Source organism: Sus scrofa, chromosome 1 (genome assembly GCF_000003025.6).
Source record: "Sus scrofa isolate TJ Tabasco breed Duroc chromosome 1, Sscrofa11.1, whole genome shotgun sequence".
In the NCBI taxonomy this organism is placed as follows: Eukaryota; Metazoa; Chordata; class Mammalia; order Artiodactyla; family Suidae; genus Sus; species Sus scrofa.
In genome coordinates, this window is record NC_010443.5 from 82,347,837 (window position 1) to 82,356,917 (window position 9,081).

At 36.8% G+C, this 9,081-nt stretch overlaps 1 pseudogene; it reads left to right on the plus strand.

Moving 5' to 3' along the window:
• On the plus strand, nucleotides 6,531–7,715 carry LOC100738963 (annotated as a pseudogene).

The window sequence follows — 9,081 nt, forward strand, 5'->3', positions numbered from 1 at the left end:
AACTCTTTTTAGAGTATCCATGGTTCCATTAAGCCTCATCCTCATCTGGCTAACTTATATGAGGAAAAAACTTGTCCCTTTATTTAGATGAACAATCTCATGTGACTCACAGAGAAAACATTTTTAAGATAAATGATCTTATTGAAGTTTCTCTAATAAGGCAGGAGCATGATACTATACAATCATTTTGAAAACAAGACTGTGTAAATGTTGCCACCTACTGTTTGCCTGGTAATATACTAGTACATATAATCCAATTTCTGTAGCAATATTCTTCCCTCTAAATGCATTTCTTTCTCTGTGAAGATCATTTTAATCTCTATTCTTTCTACTTTTGAAATGATTTACATGAAATTCTTCCACTAATATTTTGGAAAATCCTGAGTAAGTGACCCAATATTCTTTAAATCTTCTCCAATATGTTGAATCATTTTCAAGTTTGAAAAGACATGTGGTATGTGTAATTGAAACCCCATTTAAAAAATATGTTAATGTCGGGAGACTTGTTTCTACAATATTTTCTTAGCCTCTTTGCTTCTATTTTCTATGCTGAAAACTCCATCTTGTCCTGCTTTACTTTATCCCATATTCCTGCTTGAAAAATGGTCGCTGTGCTGGTAAATAACTTAAGCTTAAGAACAAAGACCTAAAGGCATAAGTTATTCATATGGTCAGCTGAATGAGGACATATGCTTTTTGGTCTAGGCATGCAGGGTTGCCACAGATAAGCATGCCCTTTGTGGAAGCACTGTGATGATTCTCTAGATGCCATGCATAGATAGCTAACGTCAAGCTTCCTCAAATGCTAATGATTGTTAAATGCCTAAAGGTCAGATTAAAAGCTTAACCATCTACCGGGCTACGTGACTTTTAAAATAATAAAAGAACTTTTAAAATAATAAAAAATCTATATCCTGCACCTGTAGCCCCCCCTCACTTGATGTAATCCTAAAGAGCACAATAAAAGCAGTGTGGTTTGTTGAGGTGGTGCTCTATGATCCCTGAAACCTTGAGTCCCCGGTTCCCACCTTTAATTTAAGATAAATGTCTGTGTTTTGTTTTATGTTAACTTTTTCCTTAAGTTTCACAGCACCTGTGCTTCAGCCCTCACCTGCTGAGCTGGTTTCAGCATATTAGTCTTGAGAGTTCCCATTATGGCTCAGTGGGTTAAGAACACGACTAGTATCCATGAGGAGGCTGACTGGATCCCTGGCCTTGCTCAGTGGGTTAAGGATCCGGTGTTGCCATAAGCTGTGGTGTATGTAGGTCGCAGATGCAACTTGGATCTGGCATTGCCACGGTTGTGGTGTAGGCCAGCAGCTGCAGCTCTGATTCAACCCCCTAGCCTGGAAACTTACATATGTCATAGGTGCAGTCCAAAAAAAAAAAAAAAAGGAAAAAAAATTAGTCTCTAATTCAAAGAGGTTAATACTACTGGATTGCTCCTAGTTTTCTTTTTGGATTCAAATTTAAGATATGTCTAAATCAAATATCTACTTTTTTCCTATAAATATATTTAGATGTTAGTGACTATCAAGTTACTTTTATTAGGATAAATTAACAATGAGTTTACTTAACAATTGGTCTTCTGAATTATTTACTTTTTAGTTCTATGATGTGTATGTAGCACCATTTTAAGTATGGTGTTGATTCAATCTGGAAATAAAGTACAATTTAAAAAAATTTGCACATCTCATTTCAGACTAATTTTGGTGCTCTGAGATAATCTATGGTCTGCAGGCAAAAAAATTATGACTAGACCCAGTAATAATCATAATTAAAATCTGTAAACTGTTTTACAGTTTATAAATTCCTGCATATAGTTTAGTTAATTTGGTACTAGTAATAATACAATGAAGTAATTAGTACAGTAATTGGTTTTTTATGAGTATATTCAGATTTATGAAGAAAATATATTGAACATTAGGGAAAAACAAAAATATTTTTCTGACTCTATTAAGTACTAATAAAAACCATTGATCATTTTACAGAAATTAATGTTTTTTTCCCCAAAAGAATATCCAAGGAAAAAAATCATTATTTTCAATGTGAAAACGACTAGGAAAGAAAAGCCATGAACAAGTATAAGCTATTTAGATGTTGAATTTGCATATGGATCCCAAGTGGAAATAGATGTGTTTAATGCAGACCAATAATCTTTTATATAGAGAATTGTTCCATGATATTCCTTTTTTGTATATTTCTTTTCTTTCTTTTTTTTTTTCAATCTTTTTGTCTTTAGGGCAACACCAGTAGCATATGAAGGTTCCCAGGCTAGGGGTTGAATTGGAGCTATAACCACCGGCCTACGCCACAGCCACAGCAATGTGAATCTGAGCCAAATCTGCAACTTATACCACAGTTCATGGCAATGCCAGATCCTTAACCCACTGAGTGAAGCCAGGGATCGACCCTGTGTCCTCACATGTGCTAGCTGGGTTTGTCAACCACTGAGCCACCACGGGAACTCCCCTAAAAAAATTTTTTTTGATATTGAGTTGTATGAGCTGTTTTTATATTTTGGATATTAACCCCTTATCAGACATCTTGCAAAGCCTTGGTTGTATGGGAGTCTTTCTATTTGTCTCCAGTTAGTTTTCAGTAAGAATTGTTCTGCAGATGTGTTCTTTGGAGGAAGTGAGTTCTGCATCTACCTACTCTACCATTTTGACCATAGTTCATTAGCACAATAATTTTTTTCCGTGTTACACACTATAAATATAAGACTGGGAATTCCCACTATGGTGCAGTGGGTTAAAGGGCCAGCATTATCTCTGTGGTGCTGGTGCAGTGGGTTGGGGATCCAGCATTGACACAGCTGTGGCAAAGATCACAGCTGTGGCTCGGATTTGACTCTTAGCTTCAGAACCTCCATATGCCACAAGTGCAGCCATAAATAAATAAATAAATAAATAAATAAATAAATTGGACAGCCTATAAGAAACATATAAATTCTTAGGTACAATCTGCAAAGACTAAGAGAGGTAGAAATAGAAAATATGAACAGCCCAATTACCCACAGTGAAATTGAATCAGTAACTTAAAAACTACCCCTCCCAAAAAGTCCAGGATCAGATGGTATCACAGTGTATTCTACCAAACATTTAGAGAATAGTTAACACCTATCATTTTGAAACTCTTTCAAAAAAACCTCAGAGGAAGAAACACTCCCAAAAGCATTCTATGAGGCCAGCATCACCCTGACACCAAAACCAGACTGAGATATTGCTCACAAAAAAGAAAATTACAGGCCAATATCACTGATGATCTTAGATGCCAAAATTCTTAACATAACACTAGCAAACCATATCTAACAATACAGTGAAAGGCTCATACACTGTGATCTAGTGGGATTTATCCCAGAGATATAAGTTATTTCAATATCCACAAATTGATCAATGTGGCACACCACATTAATAAACTGAAGAATAAAAATCACATGATCATAACAATAGATGTAGAAATCTTTTGACAAAATTCATCAGAGAAATAAAAATGAAAATCACAATAAGCTAGCAACTAACACCTGTCAGAATGACTATCACCAAAAAGATAACAAATGAAAATGTTGGCAAGGGTGTGGAGAAATGGAAGCCCTCATACCCTGTTGCTGGGACTGTTCATTGATGCAGACACTGTGGAAAACAGTATGGCAGTCTCTTAAAAAACTAAAAATAGAACTACTATATAACCCAATAATTATACTATTGGGTATATACTTGAAAAATATGGAAACACTGATTTGAAAAGATACATGCACCCAGTAGCATTATTTACAGTTGCCCAGATATGGAAGCAACCTAAGAATCCATCCACAGATGAACTGATAAAGAATATATGGTACATATATGCAATGGAATATTACTCAGACATAAAAAAGAATGAAATTTTGCCACTTGCAACAACATAGATGCACTTGGGGGTATAATGCTAAGTGAAATAAATCAGACAAAGAAAGACAAATACCATATTATATCACTTATATGTGGAATTGAAAATATAAAACAAACTAGTGAATATAACAAAACAGAAACAGGAGTTCCCATTGTGGCTTATCAGGTTAAGGACCCAACACTACTTCTGTGAGGATGCAGGTTCAATCTCTGGCCTCACTCAGTGGGTTAAGGATCTGGCGTTACTATAAGCTGTGATATAGTTCACAGATGTGCCTTAGACCTGGTGTTGCCATGGCTATGGCATAGGATCCAGCTGTAGTTCTGATTCAACCACTGGATAGGGAATTTCCATATGATGCAAGTGCAGCCCTAAAAACAAGAACGAAAACAAAAACCAGAAACGGACTCACAGATACAGAAAACAAAATAGTAGTTACCATTGGGGAGAGGGAAGGGAGAAGAGGCAACATAGGAACAGTGGATTAAGAAGTACAAACTATTATGTATAAAATTAACTACAAGGATATATTGTACAACACAAGGAATATAGCCAATATTTTACAGTCAATAAATGGAGTAAAACCTTTAAAAATTGGGAGTCACTATGTTGTACACCTGTAACTTATATAATATTGTACATCAAGTATACCTCAATAAAAAAGAATAAAGTCTAGGGGAGTTCCCGTTGTGGTGCAGTGGTTAATGAATCCGACTAAGAACCATGAGGTTTCGGTTTCGATCCCTGGCCTTGCTCAGTGGGCTAAGGATCCAGCATTGCCGTGAGCTGTGGTGTAGGTCGCAGACGCGGCTTGGATCTGGTGTTGCTGTGGCTCTGGTGTAGGCCACTGGCTGCAGCTCTGATTTGACCCCTCGCCTGGGAACCTCCAAATGCTATGAGAGCAGCCCAAGAAAATGGCAAAAAGACAAAAAAAAAAAAAAAAGAAAAAAAGAATAAAGTCTACCTTAAGGAAAAAAAAAACCAAGCAACCAGTTTGCCCCTCATAGAGAAATAGTTAAATGAATTTGATTTTTTCCATTATGGAGTATTATGTTGCTTATATGATCAAAGTTTTATAAAATTTACAACAGCAACAACAAAAACCCATGTTTGTTCTTCAAGTTCATGTGTGCGTATTAATTATTTTTAAACAGTTTCTTTTAAACATTCTTTTCCTTTCAAGGAATTTTATTTCTCTCTGAACAACTGCAGAAAAAAAAATCAAATTGGCAATTACTAGAAAAGAAGAGACAAAAGTATGTGAAATATATCTTGGTTTCAAATTCTCTACAAATGCCATTCTGAAATGTTTCCTTTCTGTGCAAACTTTCAACTGTCACTCACATTCTGCAAATGGAAGAACCATCTATTTATTCCCTTGTAAACTTTCAACTGAAGTTTTTAGTATTTAGAAATGCTAAATATATGATATCAAACATCCCCTTAAAAAATCAAGAAATGCCTATGCCCTCCTAAAATAGACTGACAATTTGATTTTTGCTTTAAGTGGTCAAATAAATTCTCCACTTAGATTGGACAATTTTAGAGACCAAGAAATGACACCAATAGAGTTTCTTTAATCTGTATGGCTCCTGATAAATTCTCACTAATGCAAAGGGACAAGGGTTACTGAAGTTTCCTCACCTTATATTTATGCTTCCTTGGGTGCTGCCTTTTTTTAAAAGCATGAATTTCTTCTCATCTTGCGTTTGTCGTTGAAAGTGTGGACTCTACAAGGGCTTAATCTCTAGAATATGTAAGCAACTTATACAACTCAAGAGCAAAAAAGCCAATCAACCAATGGAAAAATGGGCAAAAGACCTGAATAGACATTTCTCCAAAGAAGATATACAGATGGCCAACAAACACATGAAAAAATGCTCAACATCGCTGATTATAAGAGAAATGCAAATCAAAACTACCATGAGATATCACCTCACACCAGTCAGAATGGCCATCATTAATAAATCCACAAATAACAAGTGCTGGAGGGGCTGTGGAGAAAAGGGAACCCTCCTGCACTGCTGGTGGGAATGTAAACTGGTACAGCCACTATGGAGAACAGTTTGGAGACACTTAGAAATCTATACATAGAACTTCCATATGACCCTGCAATCCCACTCTTGGGCATCTATCCCGACAAAACTCTCCTTAAAAGAGACACATGCACCCGCATGTTCATTGCAGCACTATTCACAATAGCCAGGACATGGAAACAATCCAAATGTCCATCGACAGATGATTGGATTTGGAAGATGTGGTATATATACACAATGGAATACTACTCAGCCATAGAAAATGATGACATAATGCCATTTGCAGCAACATGGATGGAACTAGAGAATCTCATCCTGAGTGAAATGAGCCAGAAAGACAAAGACAAATACCATAGGATATCACTTATAACTGGAATCTAATATCCAGCACAAATGAACATCTCCTCAGAAAAGAAAATCATGGACTTGGAGAAGAGACTTGTGGCTGCCTGATGGGAGGGGGAGGGAGTGGGAGGGATCGGGAGCTTGGGCTTATCAGACACAACTTAGAATAGATTTACAAGGAGATCCTGCTGAATAGCATTGAGAACTATGTCTAGATACTCATGTTGCAACAGAAGAAAGGGTGGGGGAAAAACTGTAATTGCAATGTATACATGTAAGGATAACCTGACCCCCTTGCTGTACAGTGGGAAAATAAAAAAAAAAAAAAAAAGAAAGTGTGGACTCTGAGCACAGGCTATTGGAATTCAGATCCCAGTTGTACCACTTTCTCGTTGTGAGGTACCACAGGACACTTAAGATTTAAGTGCCTCCTTCTCTTTGCCATCTTTCTTTCTCCCTGCTGTTGACAGCCATGAAGGTTGAGCTTTGCTATTTCAGCAGGTACAAGATCCACCCAGGTCATGGGAGGTGCTACAACAGAACTAATGGGAAGGTTTTCCAAGTTCTTAATGCAAAATATAAGTGTGCATTCCTTTCCACAAGGAATCCTCGGAGACCAACTGGACTGTTCTTTACAGAAGGAAGCACAAACAGAGACAGTTGGAAGAAATTCGAAAGAAAAGAACCCGCCATGTAGTCAGATTCCGGAGTGCCATAATTAGTGCATCACTTGCTGATATAATGGCCAAGAGGAATCAGAAACCTGAAGTTAAAAAGGCTAAAGACAACAAGCTATCAGGGCTGCCAAGGAAACAAAAAAGGCTAAGCAAGTATCTAAAAAGACAGCAAAGGCTGCTGTGAAGGCTCCCACAAAGGCAATACCTAAGCAAAGGATTGTGAAGCCTGTGAAGGTTTCTGCTCCCCAAGTTGGTAGAAAACACTAACTTGGAAGGTGAGAATTTTTAATAAAGCTCTGACTATAAATTAAAAAAAAACAAAAAAGATTTCAGTGTCTCAGCTGCCCCATTGGTAAAATGGGGGTAGTAATGGTAATACCTCATTGGTTTTTGGTAGATTAAATGAGTTTCTATCTGTAAAGCAGTTAGAAGTTCACACTAAGAACTATAAGTGTATTCTATTTTATTTATTACAATAAGGTAGCAGTGCTAAATATGTGTAAAATTCTTAATGCTTTTGTTGTAATTACAAACTTTTGTACTGGAATAGAGGAAGCAATGTGAACACTCTGGCTTCATCTAGGTCACAGTTCCAAAGTAAAGCAATTGATACACAATGTAGGCATATGGGCTTTCATTAAAGAAGCTCAACTAATGACCCAAGGAAAGAAATATTTTTGGTAGTTTTTTTTTTTTAAAAAGCTGTTTCTTGGAGTTCTTGTCATGGTGCAGTGGTTAACAAATCTGACTAGGAACCATGAGGTTGCAGGTTCGATCCCTGGCCTTGCTCAGTGGGTTAAGGATCTGGCATTGCCGTGAGCTGTGGTATAGGTCACAGACACAGCTTGGATCCCACGCTGCTGTGGCACTGGCTAGGCCGGCGGCTATAGCTCTGATTAGACCCCTAGCCTGGGAACCTCCATATGCTGTGGGAGCGGCCCTAGAAAAGGCAAAAAGACAAAATAAATAAATAAATAAATAAATAAATAAATAAATAAATAAATAAAATTAAAAAGCTGTTTATTTTTCTAAGGTATGTTTGCTTAGAGATATATTACTTTAAAATCTATGAGGCCAATCATCAAAAAGTCTACAAACAATAAGTGCTAGAGAGGGTGTGGAGAAATAGGAACACTAGTACACTGCTGGTGGGGTTGAAAATTGGTGCAACCACTGTGGAAAGCAGTATGGAGATTCCTCAGAAAACTAAACATGGAACTACCATTTGATCCTTCAATCCCACTCCTGGGCATCTATCCAGAGAAAACCATGACTCGCAAAGACACATGTACTCCGATGTTCATTGCAGCACTATTTACAATAGCCAAAACATGGAAACAACCTAAATGTCCATTGACAGAGGAGTGGATCAAGAAGATGTGGTACATATACACAATGGAATATTACTCAGCCATTAAAAAGAACGAAATACCAGCATTTTTAGCAACATGGATGGACCTAGAAACTATCATGCTAAGTGAAGTCAGCCATACAAAGGGACACCAAGATCAAATGCTTTCGCTGACATGTGGAATCTTAGAAAAGGACAGACTGAACTTCTTTGCAGAACAGATGCTGACTCACAGACATTGAAAATCTTATGGTCTCTGGAGGAGACAGTTTGGGGGGTGGGGGGATGTGCTTGGGCTGTGGGATGGAAATCCTGTGAAATCAGATTGTTATGATCGTTATACAACTACAGATGTGATTAAAAAATAAATAAATAAATAAAATGGACCATGTTGAAAAAAAAATTTATGAGGCCATCAGAAATGTGTTTTTTTGTGTTGTAACATAAAACACACCAATGGACAGGAGATATATACCATCTAGATTATCATCCACTATCCTTTATAACAGCAAGTATGCAATGACAAACCAAATTTTTTTTTTAATGAGCTTGGGCCCTATTACTTTAGAGGCTAATATCTTAATGGTTTTTTAAAAATATTTTGCACATAGATTATATGTTTATAGAAAAAATTATTCATAAATCATCTAGATTCAAGCAAAAGTTACAACTTATCTTTAATTGTCTACTAAGTGGCAATGTAGTGGGAATATCTGGTTCTGTTTGTGAATCACTCTTAAATGAGCTCCTCAGAATAATTTTTAACAAATCTGTAACA